Below are 20,855 nucleotides of genomic sequence, written 5' to 3' on the forward strand. Positions count from 1 at the left end.
AATTGCAGAGTTAGAAGTCTCAAAACTACTGCAAAAAAGAGCCATTCAGCCAGTTACAATAGACCATTCAGAGCCCGGAATCTACTAAGGTTCTTTTGGTCCCCAAAGACGGGAGACTGGAGACCAATATTGGATCTCAGCAGACTCAACAAGTCTGTCAGGAAGACAAGATTCCGAATGGTCACTCTTCAGTCAATTCTGCCCTTCTTACAGAAGGACAACTGGATGTGCTCAATAGATCTTCAGGATGCGTACTATCACATCAAAATTCACAGACGCTCCAGGAGATTTCTCCGCCGGCTGGGGTCCAGTCATTTCCAGTTCAGAGCCCTGCCCTTTGGTCTCACTACAGCCCCAGAGTGTTAACCAAATGCCTGGTAGTGATCACGGCTCACCTGAGGCGTCAAGGATTCCAGGTGTTTCCGATCTCGACGACTGGCTCCTGTCAGCCACCACCAGGCATCAGCTTATACTAGCCAGGGATTACACAATAGACCTTTGTTCTCATTTGGGCATCTCAATCAACCGAAAAGTCATCCTTTTAGCCCTGCCAATCTATTACTTTCATAGGCAAACTTAAACACTGTTCGGATGTCAGCTACCCTTACAGATCAAAGAGTTTCAGACATTCAGAGTCATGTCAGTATCATTCTGGCCAGCAAGAAAGTACAGGCCAGGATGGTTCTAAAGGTATTAGGTCTCATGGCTGCGGCCATCACTCTTCTTCCCTGGCTCGATTCTACATGCCTTCTTCAGTGGATGCTGTTCACACAATGGTCATACCAGCAACTTCCAATGCGTCACCAGATTCTGGTGACACAGACATGCAAAGAGCATCTTGCTTGGTGGATCACATCGCCTCAGGTTCACCAAGGCAGGTACTGTACCCCTTCCCGATAGCCACTGTCACCACGGATGCCTCCCTGATCGGGTGGGGGTCATTATCAGGGCAGGATGGTTCATGGACGTGGCAGCCGCTCGAGTACCATCTGCACATAAATGTCCTGGAGATGAGAGCAGTGCTTTTAACGCTGCACGCCCTCAACGACTTTCTTCCCGTAGGGACAATTGCAGTCCACACAGACAACATGTCTGTAGTTTGGTATATCAACAAACAGGGCGGAACCAAGTCCTACCCCTTGTGTCGAGAAGCGCTCAGACTATGGCAATGGGCGATCTCCTCTCATCGGTTTCTGGTAGCAACGCATATCCCTGGGAAAACCAACATTGTAGCGGACAGATTGAGCAGAGCTATTCTCATGCCTCACGAGTGGTCTCTCGCAATCTATAGCGGAAGAGATTTTTCTGGAATGGGGTCGTCCATGTTGCGATCTTTTTGCTACTCCCCAAAACAGCAAATGCCCAGACTTCTTCAGCCTCTTCCCTCTATCAGGCCATCCCCAAGAGACGGCTCTGACCCAGGATTGGCCCCAGGGACTTCTTTATGCCTTCCCTCCATTTCCTCTGATCCCTCAGGTGATCCAGAAAGCTACCGCTTTGAGTGCCAAATTGATTCTCATTGCCCTTACTGGCCTCGACAAGTTTGGTTCCCGTTCCTCCATCATCACCTTTTGGTGCAGCCATGGCATCTGGACCCAGTGCCAGATCTTCTGATTCACCAATCGGGTCAGCTGCACCAGTCAATCCCTTCTCTCAACCTCACAGCATGGTTGCTCCACTTCCTTCCTTAGCCAGGCTTCCTTTGATCTCTAACCCAGTTAGAGACATCATAGTAGCTTCCTTAAAATCCTCTACCAGGAGGATTTATACAAGCAAATGGAACGTTTCTCTTATTGGGCTAAGGCCCAGAATATTGATCCTTTTACTGCACCTGTTCAGGCAGTCCTGGACTTCTTAGCAGAGATTTTTCATGCAGGCTCCTCTTCTTCCACAGTCAGAGTTCAATTGGCTGCTATTTCCAATTTTCATGTCGGGATAGCAGATCATAATATTATGTCCCATAGGCTCTGCAGGGCCTTCTTGAAAGGAATTTTCCTACTAAAGCCTCCAATCAGGAATCCTCCTCCTCAGTGGGATCTAAATTTAGTGCTGACACTCTTGATTCTTCCCCCTAGCGAGCCAGCTGTTTCTTGTCTCCTGAAATATCGTTCTTAGAAAACTTTATTCCTTCTGGCTATTACATCTGCCAGGAGGGTGTCTGAACTTCATGCTCTTCGGTTCGACCCCCTATTTGGTTTTTCACAAAGACAGGGTATCTTTGAGAACTAACTCCAACCTTTTTACCTAAGGTCGCTTCAAAGAACAATTTGAATCAATCCATTGATCTCCTGTATTTTTCCTAACTATTCAGATAGAGCTGAACAAAAGCTACATTATCTTGATGTCCACCGTCAACTTAGATATTATCTGGACAGAACAAAAATTTAGAAAATCTGATCAACTTTTTGTTTCCTATGGATAATAAAAAAGGCCTTCCTGTTTCTAAAGTGACCTTGTCCAGATGGCTTTCTGCCGGTCATCTCTGAAATTTATCGCTCAGGGGAAAACAGCTGTGCTCAAAACCTAAAGCGCATTCAACTAGGAGCTTAGCTACTTCTACAGCTTTCAAGCTAGACTTCCTTTGGACACTATTTGTGCAGCGGCCACTTGGGCTACTCCTCACACTTTTGTTTCCCATTACAAATTGGACTTGGCCTCCAGGGACAGAGCCAGTTTTGGCTCTTACAGTCCTCAAGAGGTTGTTCCATTGAGCCACCCAGGATAGAGGTGCTAGGGACGGTCCCATCAAGCAAGAATGAAGGCCGAGATTGACAACTTAACATTAAGAAGTTATGTACCTACCATAACGCTCCATGTTAGTTGTCTTCTCGCCTTCTTTCTGCAGTACCCTCCCTCCTTCCCCTGGCCTGGACAGACCTTGTTATAAGAAACTGTTATGCTGAAGACCATTCAGACCTGGTCCTTCTTCCATCTGTAAGTTTTCTTTCTTCCTTTGGGAAGTATTTTATGCTTGGTGCTATTGCCCTTTGTCAGCAAACGAGATCTGGGTACTTACCGCCTTGCATCATGGGATATGGGGCTGCCTCGAGCTGGTAAAAGTGACTCTCGAGCTTAGCAAGTGCCGAGTCGGAGCCGAGGGATCGGCTCCGAACCCATCAAGCAAGAAAGAAGGCGAGAGAAGACAACTAACATGGAACGTTATGGTAGGTACATAACTTCTTATTTGCTCTATTTGAATCAGCTTATCTGTCTGACTTGAGGTTCTTAATATGCAAAACAGTTTTGCTGATTGCTCTGATCTCTTGAAAGAAGAGTATCTGAGTTGCAGGCTCTTATGGTGGGTCAACCTTATGTCATTTTCCTATGAGACAGTGTTTCTTTGACAACCAATCCTTCTTTTATGCCTAAAGTGGTGTCCATGTTTACTTTATGCTAAACTGTTCATCTGCCCATATTCTTTCCTGAACCCCAGAATAAAGCAGAAAGTATGATCTATACTTTGGATTTTCACAAGTAGTATCTCAACAGAGCAAAATCTTTCAGAACTTCCAATCAGTTGTTCATTTTTGTGAATGTAAGATACGGCAACCTGTATCAAAGCAGACTATTTCCAAGTGGATGTCTCAAGCTATTGCCTTTTGCTGTTGCCACTAAAACAACACTATTCCAGGCAGTGTCAAGGCACACTCTACTAGACCCTTGGTTTCATCTGTGTCTTTTTGGAAAGGGCTGGACTCTAGGAGTATTCTTGAAGCAGCAACATGGTCCTCTGTGCAAACTTTTACAAAGCACTACAAACTAAATTCCTTTTCCAGGTTTAGGTTAGGCATTTCTAATACCATTCTCCTGGGGATCCTGGACCCTTCACCTTCCACCTCCAGCTTGTATCATTGTGACACAAGGTGTAAGTGTAGTGAGTTTAGAAAAATGAGGACAGTTAATGCATGGTTCAAATCCAGTTTGGGGTTGGGGGTTGCCATACTGTTCAAGGTGTTTACCTTACAGACACAAGGTACAGGGTGTGAGTCTCAACTTTGAGGGAAATTGGCTAGGCTGAAAAGGGTCCACAAGGGCAATTAGCGTAGTATTTACTATTGAACCTGTGTTCTAAGCATTGGTAATCTACCCATATAGCTTAGGCTATTGCAGCAGTGATCAATATGAAGAATGTAGTACAGTTGTTTACATAAATTTACCATAACAATAGATGTTCGAATGATCAGTGCTGCAGTAGCCTCTCACTCTGTCCCTCCCTCCATTCCTTTTTTTTTTTTTTTTTTTTTTATGTGAGGGTGTAGACATGTGTTTGGCTTTTCCTAGCAATGTTCTGTTAGATCTTAGCCTTCACCTCTTGGTTGACAGTAAAGTTGTGAAGAGCTTGGTGCTCAAACCTTTCTTTCAGTCAGCTCGTGATGTGTAATAATTTGATTGCATGGAGTGCATCTTGAAGCTTTGGAAGCTGGTCTCTGTTATACTGTTTGCAAAATAAAACACATATATCTTAGACCCATGCAACCCAACCCAATTATGTTCTTGAGTACACTGAACACCTGTATCAAGGGGGTTTGTTAATAAGAAGTAATTAGCTGGTAAGCAGTGCATACTTAATAAAAAAATGTAAATGAGCTAAGATGTTGCTTCATAACCACAAGCACACAGTCTTCCCCAACAAGCATACATGTGTGTGGTCGTCCTGCCGTAGACTACTGTAGCAGTGATCATTCAAACATCTACTGTTATGGTAAGTTTACTTGCACAACTGTACTGTCTCCTAACTCTGCTTCAATGCACAGGGCAGACTTACTGAGATTTACCAAGGAACTTACTGTTTTTTTTTTCCATACCTACCGTATCTTCTGGCAAGAAAAGTAAAAAAGTTCCTTCTCCTTGTCTTTCTGACATAGAATTTCAATCAGAAGAGTAGACATTACAGGGAGATGGTTGTACTGTTACCCTGAGTTATCTGATTCTGAAGAAAGTATGTCTTCACATTTTCCTTCTGAAATATTTCTTTTACTACCACTTTATCTAAGATGAAAGAAATTTTGCAGTGGGGCCAGAATGAGTTTGCTGTGGCACAGAAAATGTATTATGGTTTGTTACATTTAGTGATGCCTAAAGCTGCAGCTATTCATCCAGTCTTGCCTGCTTTAGAGAACGTTTTTCTCACTACTCTAATTTCCCTGATAGCTTCCTGCTCCCACGAAGTCTGACAGGATATATAAGGTAACCAGGCACAAAAGTGCCTCTTTTCTAATCCTAAAGCAGACCCAACAGGGATTTCTCTTTTCAAGGTCACTTCTGCCAAACAGGTTACTGCTGATAACCCATTCTCTCTGATGTAGACATGTGTTTGGCTTTCCCTAGAAATGTCCTGTTAGATCTTAGCCTTCGTCTCTTAGTTGACATTAAAGTTGTGAAGGGCTTGGTGCTCAAACCTTTCTTTCAGTCAGCTCATGATTTGTAATAATTTGGTTGCATGGAGTGCATCTTGAAGCTTTGTAAGCTGATCTCTGCTATATCCTTTGCAAAATAAAACCCATATACCTTAGACCCATGCAACCCAACCCAGTTATGTTCTTGAGTACACTGAATGCCTGTATCGAGGGGGGTTGTTAATAAGAAGTAATTAGCTGGTAAACAGTGCATACTTACTGGGAGAAGAAAATATATTCTAGTACTTTAACTTTCAAAATTTTAAACGGTCAGGTGCATACGTTAAAAAGTTTTTGTTATCCTTTGAGAACTTTTACAAGCTAATGGTTAATCTTCTTTCTTCTGAGGTAAAGAACTCATTAAATTCTTCTGTGACAGCTGTTTCTCAGGTGACTAAACACATTTTAAAATGTGCTTATGACATTGCTGACTCTTCTTCCAGATTTGCTGCTTTTGGATCAGTTTTGAAAGATTTGCTTAGTTTCATTCTCAAAATCTCCCTGTCAATGCTAAAACTGAAATTTTTAAATTTTGTCTTAGATGAAGAGGTTCTTTATGGCCCTTTTGCAGCTGAGGTGCTTAAGAAATGTGATGAAAGGGGAAATCTGATTCAAAGGGTGTCTCAAAATTTTCATCCCTCCTTTTCAGAGCAAATATTAATTTCCCATACTCCTCAGCTTAGTTTTCCAGTTAGAAGTTTAACAACAAGGAGACAAAAGCATTTCTTAAGGCAATGGAAAGGACACTAAAAAGAAAGGAAAAGCCTCTAAAATCAAGGGCAGTCCTACCACTCAGCATGACAGTTGACCTGTACAGGGTTTCCCTCCTCCCACCCTGGCAACATTTTCATGTATCTGAGTCTTCACCTTCCCTTGTGGCATCGGTTTGTTCAGATGGTTGGGTTCTGAAGTTAATCCAGAGGCTGAATCTCTTCCTTCTTTCTAGGTGAGTCTCTCTCTTGTCCAGCGAACCAGACCACTCTTTCCTCCCATCCTGAACCACATACTGTCTTAGGGAGTCAAAGAAGGTGTACCTCTCAACATCCTAAGCAAAGATTTTTATTCAGTAATTTTTCTAGTGCCCATTCCAGAAGGAACGTGGAAGCCAGTGCCGGATCTTTCTTTTCTGAGCTGTTTTGCCATGATCCCAACGTTCAAGATGTTATCTATTCGGTATTGTGTACTTCTAATCCTCACTATAGCTTTCATGGAAAGCTAGATCTATTCATCTATCACCACATTCTTATTTGCAGAACATTCAGATTCTTCTTAAAATTTGCTTTGTCTGGCTCACTTTACCAGTTCTCTGTTTTTACCCTTTGGACCATCTACTTTCCCAAAAGTATTTACTACATTATTATCTGCAGCCTTTGCATACTGCAAATATCAAGGCATTCACATTTTCCTATATTTGGATGATTGTCTTCTCTTTGCAGACACTTTTTACAGTTGTCAAGAATCTTTAGCAATTATTCAGAAATGTCTACAAAATCTAAGTTTCAAATCAACTTTCAAAAGTCTTCAATTATCTTTTCTCACAGAATGATTTTCCTTGGATGTTTGCCGGACTGTGCTTTGGGAGAAGCTTTTCTTCCTGCAGACAAAGTAGACATTTCAACATTTTTCCAGAGTTTTTCCAGTCAAATTTGTGCAGCTGCAAAGGAGTCTCTCAGGATTCTGTGGTACATAGCGTTGATGATTCTCATGCTTCCACTGCCCAGACTGTACATGAGGAAAATACAGTGATACTTTAGATGGGTCTGGATTCAGCATCTATACCCTTTGTCCCTTCAAATCCCATTTCTGAGATTTGTAATGAGGAGATTGAATGATGGTGGGTAAACTAGATAGCTCACAATCTCCAGGTTTTCCATTTTCCTTTCTGACCCCACTTCCAGTGAGTCATGATAGACTTTTCAGACCTTACGTGGAAATGGTTTCTAAAGGTGTGAAAGTTCAAACTCTGTCGGATCCTGTAGACAGACAGAAACACATAAATATCACAGAGATGTGTGCAGTTATCAATACATTCAAGCCCATAAATCTTCTCTGTAAGTGTACACAGACAACACCACAGTGATGTGGTACATAAACATACAGGGAGTATCAGATCTTACCCTCTTTGCAGACTTCCTTTGATAACCTAGGAAGTAACAGCTCTGCTCTGTTTAACTGTTCAGACTTCATGCATTCCATCAGAACAAAACATGGTTTCAGACATGCTCAGCAAGACATGGATAGACTCCCATGAATTAAAACATCTTCCTGGGGTCATTCAAGAATTGATCCAGCTGTGGAGAATACCTTTGCAGACTTCCTTTGATAACCTAGGAAGTAACAGCTCTGCTCTGTTTAACTGTTCAGGCTTCATGTATTCCATCAGAACAAAACATGGTTTCAGACATGCTCAGCAAAACATGGCTAGACTCCCATGAATTAAAACTTCATCTTGGGGTCATTCAAGAATTGATCCAGCTGTGGAGAATACCACAAGTAGATCTGTTTTCCTCCTTTCAGAACAGACAACTAAAGAAAGTTGATTTTGAGACTCCTTGAAAACAGATTAGAAGACAGATGACTTCTCATTTCTATGGACAGGAATGTTCCTATTATTCCTTTCCACCCTTTCTGCTAATCTCCAGATTTCTTCTAAAAATCCAGAAGGACTCTACAAACTTGTATTGCTGAATCCCTTTTGGCCAAAGTAACAGTAGTTTTCTTTCTTTTCATTGTGACCAAGGACAATTACCACAAGCTTCCCCACAGATTGGATTTACTTATGCAAGACGGGTGAATTTTGAAACATCTCAGTCTGAAAACTCACTGCTCAGATAATAGAAATGTGGTACATTTTAGGCATCTTTTTTTTTTCTGAGGACATACAGCGCACACTAAAGGAGGTGAGAAGAGCTTCTACTAGAAAATCACATATGTGCAAGTGAAAAATTTTTCTACTTCGTGCCATTCAAAAAACCTAAGCCCTCTTCAGGCCCGGCTGCCATTGGGTCTTATTTATTTGTGTGAGTTACTCTCCAACAGTCTTTTGTATTCCTCTGTTGAGGTACATTTGTCAGCCATTTCTGCTTGTCTGCCCTTTGCCTCCCCCCTCTCTTACCATACACTGATTAAACAATTTTTGAAAGAGGTGTTAGGATACTCACCCATCTATGAAACAGGCGGCTCCTCCTTGGTAAATTAACTTTGTACTTGAGAAGCTTACTCTGTCTTCATTTGAACCAACTCGTCAGGCTGATTTGAGGTTCTTAACTTGAAAGACTGTTTTACACATTGCTCTGATATATGCTAGGACAGTATCTTTGTTACAAGCTCTTATGTTGAGTCAGTCCTACTCTGTTTTTCACAGTGACATGGTTTCTTTGAGAAAAAATCCTACCTTTATGCCTAAAGTGATTATGGAACTTAATTTAAGCCAGATTATCATTCTCTTTGTATTCTTTCCTGACCCTAAGAACAAAGAAAAATAATTCTTCACATTCTAGATGTCCACAGGCAGCACAGGTACTACGAAGACAAAACTCAGACCTTTAGGAATGCCGATCAGCTGTTTGTCTGCTATGAAGGTAAGACAAAAGGTGGTTGCCTCATGCTATTACTTTCTGTTATACTCACCATAATAAGCCAATTCCAAGCAGGGATAGCACCCATTCTGTGGTGGCTTTCTGAAAATGGGTGGACTTTAGAAGTATTCTCTAGAGGCAGCAATGAGGTACTCTGTACACACTTTTACAAAACTCTACAAACTGTGTTCCTTTTCCAGGTCAAAGATAGGCTTCGCTAGAGCAATTCTCCAGGAGGATCCTGGAGTCTTGGTTTATGGGCCTCCACCCTTTTTCTTTTACTCCTCTAAGCTATGGGAAGCTTCCCATATAGCTTATGCTATTGCAACAGTAATCTTCTTCTTTCGGCTTTTCCCAGTTAGGGGTCTCCACAGCGGATCACCTGTCTGCTCATGATTGGCAGTGGAGTTTTAGTGTTAAGTTGCCAGCCCAACTTTCCACAGAAGGCACACACACGCATGCACTCACACCTAGGGCCAATTTAGAGTGTCCAGTCCACCTACAGCATGTCTTTGGAATGTGGGAGAAAACCAGAGCACCCGGAGGAAACCCATGCTACCACACGGAGGACATGCAGACTCTGCACAGAAGGCACCCCAGCCAAGGATTGAACCAGAGAACCTCTTCTTGTGAGGCGGCAATGCTAACCTCTGCACCACCACAGCCGCCCCCTATTGCAACAGTAATATAGTTGTTTAAATAAACTTATTGCAACAGTAGATGTTCTAATAGATCACTGTTGCAGTAGCTTTCACATTATCCAGCCCCCTCTCCTTACATATATTTGTTGTTGTTTCCACTGTGTGTTTTGGTTCACCTTTTCTTGTACATAGCTATGGTTAGGTTTATTTCCTAGCATTGCTGTTCAGGACTCTTGCTTCCATCCTGGGCAATCCATGCTCTGAATGCTTTTTGTGCTACAGCTGCTTTTTGTATGGAGGTCTTCTCAAGCTTCTGACAGAGTGTGAGGAAGGTGCTCAAAGTTCTGTGAAGCTGGTGAGTTGCAGGGGGTAGGACTCCTGTAGTTCAGATTATTGCAACAGTGATCTATTATAATATCGGCTGTTATAGTAAGTTTACTTATACAGCTGTGCTTTCTTTACTGCCTATTTGTACATAGACAGTTGGTATATTATCTGACAAAACCAAACAGTTTAGAAAATATTATCAACTTTTTGTATCTTATAGTAAGAAAAAGTGACTGCCAGTTTCTAAACAAAGTATCTTCAAGTGGCTATCCCTTTCCATTCAGTTCAAATGGATCTGTCTTGGCAGGTCAAATACCTGGGAGCCTGTCAGTCGAACAAATGCAGTTTAGCTGACTGCCATTGCCATGAAATAGAAATATCAACATGACAAGGTGCAAAATATGCATTATGAGTTTCAATGCTATAACATCAAAACCAAGGCACTAATAAGAACATGCATGCAAGACAGATGTGTGATTATAAACAGATGCCAGTTGGCCACATTCAACATTCAGATATGCAAGACAGGAATGGCTGAGCAAGAAGAGAGTGAGGCCCACCAAGAGTTTTGGGAAGCCTGTATGGATATGTCATTAGCCAGAGGAGCAGAAATCTGCTGATAATAGATGGCTACCTGTATATCAGGGAGAAGTGTATGCAGGGAAAATCATACTGGGCCTGCTCTTTAAAATCTGCAGAGAGATGTTAAAGAAAGACAGTGACTATGTCAGCAGTGCTTAGGGGTAGAGAAGTGTTTCAAAAGTTGACCAGACACCATCACCCACCCGATGCTAAAGAGACAGCAAGCTACAATATTCTGGCTGATCTATATGACGGATCATGTATGACAATGGATGCACCATGTCAGCTAATACAGTAACTGTGTACCTAAAGGTATGCAGGTGTCACCACACACACACATGCCTCCATGAAGACACTAGTTAGGTGCGTACACCACCTGTGTAGAGCTGTAAAGGAAGGGCGGGTTGAGCCATTAAGCACTTTGGCTGACTTCAGTCAAGACAACTGGCCAATAAACTCAGGGCTGTTTATGTACCAGTATCACAACAAAAGCCAAGGGGATGTGGAGATGCTGTCATTGACCCCTATGACAATCTGGCCAATCTGAGCAGCTCATTATAGTGTTTTGTGGATTATAATTTCATCACAAAAAGCACAATAATACAGAAGCTCTACAGCATTCATGGGCCGTTGACATTTCAGAGTGTACATAAAACAGTACCCCTTGTAGTCTTGCTGATATCCCATATGACAATCCAAGCAAACAGTGTTCTGTAGAATGCCCTCCTGGATATTTTAGATGGCCTACAGCTGTGTGCTTCAGCAACATTCATGCTGTCTAATTTTGATTGTGCAGCTTTGTATAGTGTGAAGTATAACTTCCCCACCAACAAGTCCATGGGTGTTCTTCTTGTTTTGCAATGTTTGTGGTGTGGGGTAAGAAATGTGCTCTTGCAAGCCTGTGTGGATCCAGCACAAGGATCCAGCTACTAGTGAAGTGTTTGGTTGCACTTGCTTTCCTGAACTCGGAGGGGGTCCCAGGTGTGTTTGCAGAACTAAAACCTCTATTTTCCAATGGTGTGAAGGACTTGCTTGAGTATATGAAAGTTCCTTTCATCTTGGGATGCAAATGGAACATTATGGCTTGCCTCAAAGTCAGAATGCAGTGGAGGCATGGAATCAGTGTGTCTTTTGTCTCCTTGGCAAATGGCATATTCATCTTACTGCCATAATTGGTGTATATCAGAGTGAGCAGAACAGGGTGGAAATGATTTGTGAGAAGATGCTTGCTGGAGTGCCCTTTTTGCCCATACAGTGGCTTACTCATGTGCATATTGTGGACTCCTGAACTTACTACAGAACCTTGGATTTTCTTCAGAATATTGCATCTTGTTTGCACCAGTAAACTAGCTGTGGTGTGTCATGTAGCATTTGTTTGGGTTGGGTATTGTCAGTAGATTAAAGGTATTGCTGGTTATTTCAATGATTTGATTTTCCTGGTAAGTGGACCCTGCCATCACATTATTATTATTATGCTGCTGTACTTTGTTCTTCTGTTAGGCAGTGTTCTGATCCACTTTCTCTTGTGGAAGAGATCTCTGTTCTTGTAACCCAGGCAGGTATGACCCTAGCCCTGACTAGCATTCTGCCATCGCCCAGAATGATACCGCAGTACAAGGACAAAATGATTGACTTCAACAATTGGCTAGGCTTCTGGTGTCATTTTAAGGGGATTCAGTATCTGTCTGCTTGGGATGACATGGTCGACCGACCACGATGCTTTGCCAGAGATGGCCTGCACCTGTCGCCCCTGGGATTCCGGATACTGTCTAAAGCTCTTGCTGCTCCATAGTGCCTTTTTTAGGCAAGGTTCAAATGACAAATTCACCACCATAACAGGAGCAGGCAAGCATAAACTGAGGATAATGCTACTCAGTGCTAGAAGTCTAAATCTCAAAATGCACTCACTCGAGGCACTCCTTAAAATGGAGAACATTGATATCTGTGCAGTGACTGAGACCTGGTTCAAGGCTCCAGAGAGCACCCCTGCACTACCAGGCTCTAACTCGTACCACACTTTTCGGCCATGTAACCTGGACCGAAACACCAAAGGCAGAGGTGTGTCCATATTCATTAAGGATATCCACACCTCCAGACTAGTTGCTCAGCATAATACATCCGAGGTTATCCAAGTGCAACTAACTCTTGGCAAAACTGCAATCCAAATTGTAGGTTGCTACAGATCCCCCACCATGCCTCAGGATCACCACTACTCTTTTCTTGATGTACTGAAAAATATTAGGGTTCAACCAAACACCCTAATAATGGGCGATTTAAACTACCCCACCATTAACTGGGAAAACTCTTTCTGGAATTCATAAACTCCAATGCCCTGGATCAATTTATCCACACCCCCACCAGGGGCAACAATATCCTAGACCTAGTCATTACTAACATGAGTGACCGGTGTTCCACATCTGAAGTCAATTCCTTGTTGGTCCGATCCGACCATAAACTAATCACCCTTGATATCCACATCCCACCCTCACCCTCCATTAAGGAAACCACGGTAAACATTTCTCCAAAGCCAACTTCATGCTTCTTAAGACAGAAGTGGTGAACTTCATAACACCCATGCAGATGGACAATACAGTTACAACTGCTGAATCCTACACAAATGCACTCTATAAGCACTCACACGAGTGCATGGATCGTGCTATCCCAAACAGAACCAAGATGCTATGTTCCAAAAAAAGGAAGCCAATCTGGTGGTCACCTGCCATAAACAAACTGTACAATAGAAGGAAGAAACTGTTGCAAAAGAGAGTAAAATCCCATGAGTGGAGGAGCTCCCTGGTCAGCCTCAGTAAGAAGCTGAAATCCCTTATAAGATCCTCCAAAGCTAGCTATGAAAACAAAATCACCACTAATTCTAAGGACAACCACAAAGCATTCTATAGCTATGTCAAGAATCTCGATGGCAACACCCAGATCTGCTCTGAGTTACAGCACAACGGCATGAAAATTACTGAACCAACTGATATTGCCAACATCCTGGCAGATAGGTTCAGTGCTAACATTACCCCCCACCCCATAAAGGGCCCATATCTATACAGGAAGAATGCAGAGTCCCTGTAATCACAACTATGCAGGTAAAATCTGCAGCCTCTAAAGCCAAAAACATAGCATCCATGGGACCGGACAACATCCTAGGCTGCGTTTTAAATGAACTTCAGAACGAACTGGCTCCCCACCTAAGCACCATGTTCAATAATAGCCTCGCATCAGGCTTTGTGCCCACTGAATGGCACACAGCAACAGTTATCTCACTCCACAAAGGGTGAGCCACCACTGATCCCGGGAACTATCGCCCTATTAGCCGGACGAGCCTGGTCTGCAAGGCCATGGAACGTATCATCATGGAACTCATAAACAAAAGACATTGGTAACCTCTAAACTCTGGATCCCACCCAGTTCAGGTTTGTGAAAGACAGATTATGCCTCCTGAACCTGATCGACGTCTTTGAGGCAGTCACCAAAGCCGTAGATGAGGGTAAGGTGGTTCACACAGCCTATGTTGACCTCGCCAAGGCTTTCAACACCATCCCCCATTCTGGAATTATAGCTAAACTCACTAAACTAGGTATAAATTCCTACGTCACAAGATGGGTTGCCAACGTGCTCACTGACAGAACCCACACTGTAAAAGTTGCAGACGCCAAATCTGACCTCAAACCAGTGACAAGTGGAGTACCACAGGGTTCAGTCCTGGGACTTGTCCTGTTTGGTATCTACTTCTCTGAAGTACAGGCTAACACAGAAGGTCTCTGGCTAAAGAAGTTCGCAGATGACTGCAAACTAGGAGCCATCATCAAGTCCCCAAATGATGTGGACATCTTGCAGAAGGGCCTCACTGAGACAGATGCCTGGTGTCAGAGCCATGGCCTCAAGCTCAATGCCAAAAAGTGCAGTGTCCTCCCCTGTGGTAAAACTCTGTACCCATGAACTACCACATCGGCAGCAATCTACTTAACACCGAATGTATGATAAGAGACCTTGGGAACCAGGTGGACAGTAGTCTGTCCTTCGATAGTCACATCGCCACAGTAGTCAGGAAGTCCTTCTACATGGCACACCTCATCATAAAAGGGTTCTCATCCAGGAAAAAAAGAGGCCATTGTTCCCCTCTACTCGACACTCATTAGACCAATAATAGAGTACAACGCCCCTTTTGTAATGTACCTCACAAGACATCTGCAGCAGCTGGAAAGGCCACAGAAGTACGTCACAAAGAAGATTACTGGCCTCAAACAAATGCCCTACACTGACCGTCTCAAAAAACTCCAGCTTTACTCCGTGGCATATCGCCTACTCCAAGGTGATCTCTGCCTAACATATAAAGCTATGTCAAACCCAGAACTATTGGACATGCTACACCTAAAGAAATCCCAATCCCTCCGAGCTACATGCTCTAGGGACCTAAACCTTGTCACCACAATAAACAGGACATGCTGGAGAGATAGATTCCTGTCCTAGAGACTTCCCATACTCTGGAACAGGCTACCCATCTATGTCAAGCAAAGTTCTTCATTAGCATTCTTCAAGAAAACTCTTGATGAGTGGATGGGAAATAGGAAATACACTCCGGGATCACTTTTTTGTCTCTGCTCGACAGTGGCACAGGAAAATAACTTTCTTGGGTGGCGTAAGTCAGGGAATCTTGTTGGCTAGGCTTATGTAGGCCCTTGGGCCGATAGCCTATTTTCTACCTATGAACCTATGAACATGCTGAGATAAGTGTGTCTACCATTATTTCTGCCAGGTAAGTGCTTCAGTTTATTTTATTATGCTGCTGTACTTTGTACTTCTGTTAGGCAGTGTTCTGATCCACTTTCTCTTGTGCTATTGAAATTTTTAGTCTTTGTTTTATGTTTTATTTTGCTAGCATATGTTGCACGGTTGTGCGTGGATTTTCCTTTGTGGTTGTTATGTTCATAGTCATAGAGTACTGCGTACTCTACTTATGTGTGTTTACAGCTTATATCTCTGCTTTTGGGAAAAGCCAACAGAAGAAGAAGAAGAAGATCTCTGCTTTTGTTGAAGTGCACTACAGGATTTATCTTCGAAGTGTGCATTTTTTCTGTACTTCCCATTACATAGTTCCTTATTTGTACTCATTTTCAGCATGACAGTTTCATATATCCTGCTGTCCGTCTTTCTGCCCATTCAGTTATTTGAGTTCACTTCTCTTTCTGATAATACACTTGCCATTGCTCTATAAACAAAAATCCTTCCACCATAAAGAGACTGTGCTGCTGCCCACAGCTCCATTCTTGGGTGAGTTTCAGATGGAAATGCTCAGCATGTTTTTCAGAGGTGGGAGGAACTCCACAGAGACACAGGGGAGAACATGCAAACTCCAAAAAGGTATTTGGCTGGAGGTCAGGATTGAACCTTGTACCTTGTGCATGGAAGGCAAAGACCTTAACAATTATGCAGACTGGTCTGAAAAAATATGAATCTGACTTTTCTGAATTCTCTTTCCAGGCACCACTGATCTTCATATTTATCACTGCTGCAGTAGCAAAAGGTATATAGGTTGAACTGGCTGTTACATTCTTGCAGGATATAACCCATACAACTTAGGCTACTGTAGCAGTAATCATTCGAACATATACTGTTATGGTAAGCTTATTTACACAAATGTGCTATTTGTTTTTCAAATTGATCACTGCTGCAGTAGCCTAAGCTGTATGGGTTATATCCTGCAAGGATATAACAGCCAGCTCAAACCATAAAGCTTAGGCTACTGCAGCTGTGATCATTCAAACATCTACCGTTATGGTAAGTTTGTTTACACAACTGTACTTTTTTGGCCCTGAAATCAAAACTTTCCAGGAGAATATGGGAAAGGAGGGACATTTCTTTCACAGCTGTTGGTGTAACGTTTTGGGCTTGACAGTGCACTCTTTTAAGGGCCCAGTGAAACCTATACCAGCTTTGGCTTATGCCTGGCCATCAGCAGCAGAATCAAAGATTTAGAATGAGCCAGAACTTTGGGGGTATCTTTCAGAGCAGCCACATTAGTAAGGGTAGGAGTAATCAACAACAGCAGGGAAATCACAGCCCTCCTCCTTCTGGGGGACAGCAGGTAGTAAGGGGCTCTCTGTCCCTCCATCTTCATGTGTGGCTGACCATCATATTCAGAGGTTATCCATTCCCATTTCACATACACCCTTCATTTCCATTCCATAACATTTCCTGACATCTTACAGCATAATAATATTAGAAAGAAAAGCTGTCTTGAACCTTTTATAAATACTAGACAAATGAGAGTTTCAACATGACCATAAAAGTTTGCAGTACTACTAAAGTTTTTTTTTTTGATAAAGAAACAAAGAACATCACCATGTTCTTTAGGTTTACAATCAAAATTTTGAAATTCAGTTACATGACAGGCTCCTCCTCAGACATGGTAGGAGCGACAGTTGGAATGTCGACGTTCATGTGTACGTCCGTTAAGAAGGACGTACACAAGGCAGAGACACAAAGCATAGTTGGCAATGGCAGCTGCCAACATTAATATTGACAGAACGTTGTCGATGTTGCTGCATTGACCTTCAGACCTACTTAATATTTATGAGTCGAGCATATGCGTTGCAGAAACCACCATTTGCAGTTGTAAGTTTCAAGCATTTGATAGTAAATGCGTTCTTTAAAACCAAATCGATGGTTACAGTGCAGCCCATTCTTTTATGTCTGTCAGAAAGAGAATGGATATGTTCTTTGGACTTCCAGGATACCCATCTCCACATAAACAGAATCATGGAGTCCAGGCAGTATCTTCATTTCTGGGTAGGAGCCAGTCACAATCAGTTCAGGACTCTTCCATTTGGTCTGACTTCAGCCTCCAAAGTATTCACCAAATGCATTAGTTACAGAGAACTATAGCTTGCAAGGACTGAAAGTCTTTCTTTATGTGGATGACTGCCTTCTAGCCATTCTATCACTGGATGGGCTAGTCTCTGCTTGAGAACTTCTGATAAGCCTGTTTCAATTCATAGGGAATACAGTAAGCACTGCAGAAGCCCAGATGGATTAATCTCTTATGCTTTCATTCTTGTGTTCTTGTGTTGAAGTCTGGATGCAACAGCATGCAGAGCGCACTTACCTAAGGACAAGATGCTTCCATCATAGACACTTGTTTCTCAAAGTTTTCAGTCACCATTTGCTGCAGTCCATGTTTACCCAAGAAGCTTCAGCTTGATTCCAGCAGCAATCCAGTAGCATTGTTTGTAAGTTGTATATGAATGTGTTTCAGTGGACATTATGAGTGCAGTGGTCACAAGTCTTGAACCCACTTACTCAGCAGATAAAAATATCCAAAGCCTGGTAGAGACACTTGAGATAGTGGTTGCAAATACCAACTCTTACTCTACACATCCACTTTCAAACCAGTATCTTTGTAAAGGCATTCATCATGGACTTGTCTACACTACATTAGGAGTGGTGGCATTGTCACGTGCAGAATATCTGAAGTGTCAGATCACATTTAGAGACCAGGTTGCATATCAGTGTTTTGGATGTGAGGGCAGTCCTTCTCATATTGCCTGCTTTCCACAACTCCTTACCTCAAACTGTGAAAGGTATCTACACAAACAACATGGCAACATTTTGGTATATCTACAAGAAAAGGGGAACCTACTAATTTCCTTTGGGTCAAAAAAGCAATGAGGGTTTGAGAATGGCTATGTTTATGTAACACTTTCTGATAGCAAAAAGACATTTCAGGGGAGGCCACGTATTAGCAGAAAAGTTCAGGTGATACATTCTGATGCTACACAAGGGGTCCCTCAGTTGCCCAGCAGCATGGATGTTGTGCAGTCACTGAGGAAGTCTTGATATGACCTGTTTGTATCCTTGACTAGCACTAAGTGCAGCAGCATCTTGTCCTTTATCCCGCCACTAAGGCAAATGACGCGGGGGATGTTTTCATCCAGTTACGCCTCCTGAACTTTTTACATTTCCCCATTTCCTCTGATGATGAGATTCTTCTAAAGAAGCAAAAAAGGCCAAGTCCAGGGTCATTTTCATAAACCAATGTTGGCTTTAAGAGATAAGCATCACCTATTGGAGAAACCTGTCCATCTCAGGCTTACATATTCTTGCTATCTCAATCATCCCACAAGTCCATTCAGCTCTCCTCTCCTTTTGCATAAAATATAGTTATATTAATGGCTGAGATCTTGACTAGCCATCTGGGATAGTTCACACTTTCACTTCCACTTAGAAGCTCAATATCAGAAAAAAAAATTGCAAAATCAAGTGGATGTATTTTTCTTTTGGGCTTCATCTATGGTACTGGGACCCATATGCTGTTCCTTTATCCTCATTTCTGGAAAATGTTTGCAAATATTTAACAGAAGTCTCTATTATTCTTCTATAAATGTGCACTTTGCTGCTATATCCAATTTTCATCAAGGTTCAAACTTCAAATCTGTGGCTTTTTTGAAAGAGTATAATTCCTTTTTAAAAATAACATTTCTTTGTAAATACTGAAGGATCCTAATCCATCCGGCTGTATCTGCTCTAACTAAGGTCTTTAAGTCTATGTTAGTAATTCCAGTACATAGTTACACTGCGTTTTTCAATTTAAGTGGTCGAACTTTTAGTGTAAATCTTGTTTCATTCCTACGTACTGAGTGTATGTCATACTAGTTCAGGACTAGTGTTTGCATTAAGGCAGTTCCAGGATAGTCAGCTTAGAGCTAAGGGTCTAATTGTTTTTTTCCTCCCACTCACCCTGTTGGAGTTGCATTCTTAAACCCAGTGTATTTGTTATTGTTTGCTCCTTATGATAATTTGACAAGATAATTCTTTCCTACTTCCCATTTATTGGCTGTTGAAAATAAGTACATAAACATCATTTTAGAAAGTCTGTCCCCTTAAACTGTTCACCAGGCTAAAAGACTTTTGATAAAATAGTTTTTAGTCTAATTCATTTACTAGTTCTTGCTGGTGGCAGAAGAAAGTTTCCAGGTTAGTTGTTTTGTATTGAACTTTAAATACGCAGTAGCAAGTCCACCCAAACATTATCCTAAACAAACCAAAATTCAAGCAGTTATAGTCACCCCTGACCCTCAGAATCATTCCTGTTGGAATCATTGACCAGCATTTTCCCACACCTTCTCTATCTAGCATGATTGAGATGGGTATCTTGAGACATTGCTTAAGAATTGTCTCATGCTGTCTGATGATCATCTACTACTGAAACAGCATAACACAGAGTGTGTGTATGTGTGTGAAAGGTTTACATATATAATGTCCTTGGAGGCAAAAATCTCTCACACAGTAAGCTCATTTACCAAAATCATCATCAGCACACCATACATCACCCAAGCCATCACAAAACATATAATCCATCATATGCTGAGGTTCTAAAGATTAACTTGCCTAAACCTCAAAGTCCTCCAAAACATAACACAGGCACAAATCACAGTCATCAGTTGAACCTACCTCCTCACATAGCGGGTGCTCCACTGTAAGACATTATACAGATGTACCTCTGGTGCCAGGATCCATCAGATCACACACACCTTCAGGTTCTTGAACAGCAAGTACCTGTATGACTCTGTCATAGTCCGTACCAGTGTCAAGGACTTGAGGTATACCTGGACTATATGAAGAGAGACATGATGGAGCTCTCAGACTATGTGTCTAAAGCAGGAATGAACCTAGCATACTGCCTCCAAGGATAATGCCACAGTATGATCAAAGAAAGAATTTACATTAATAATTGGCATAGTTTTTGATGTCATTCATAGGGGGTCCAGCATTTGTCAGCCAGGGAGGATATGATCAACAGACCAAACTGTTTCTCCAGGGATGGCCTGCATCTGTCTCCTCCAGGGTTTCAATTATTGGCAAAGACAGTGTCCATCCCCATAGTGTATTTTTTTACATAATGCCAACCCGATAAATGTACCAATATAACAAAACAAGCAAAGGAAAATATGAAGGTGTTATTGGTCAATGTTAGGAGTCTAAACAAGAAGCTTCATACCAGCAAGGCCTTTTCGTCTTAGAGGACATTGACATTTGTGCAGCAACTGAGACATTGTTTATCTCAGATATAGTGGAAAATTTAGATAACCTGAGAATAATCCCCCTATGTCACCCATTGGATTACCACCTGGCTCACAGACAGGATGCAGGAAATTAAATAAGGGAAGGTATTTCTACAAAGAGACCAGTCACCAGCGAAGTCCACCAGGGTTCTGTGCTGTGCTGCTTAGCTACCACAGCAGTTAGTAAATGACTAGGAAAGCAGACTGCATTTATTTCTTTGAAGTGAAATCTAATACCAAAGAGCTCTGGAGGGCTGATTAACT

The 20,855-nt window shown here is 42.1% G+C and overlaps 1 protein-coding gene across 1 annotated transcript in view; it reads left to right on the forward strand.

Annotated features, from left to right (window-relative positions):
- The window catches only part of DNAH6 (dynein axonemal heavy chain 6), a 5,071,261-nt gene that overhangs the window by 2,911,695 nt on the left and 2,138,711 nt on the right, over positions 1–20,855 (forward strand). The gene's annotated exons all lie outside the window — the stretch shown is intronic.

The sequence above is a fragment of the Protopterus annectens genome, chromosome 17.part0 (genome assembly GCF_019279795.1).
Source record: "Protopterus annectens isolate FY-2018-M chromosome 17.part0, PAN1.0, whole genome shotgun sequence".
NCBI classification, from domain to species: domain Eukaryota; kingdom Metazoa; phylum Chordata; order Ceratodontiformes; family Protopteridae; genus Protopterus; species Protopterus annectens.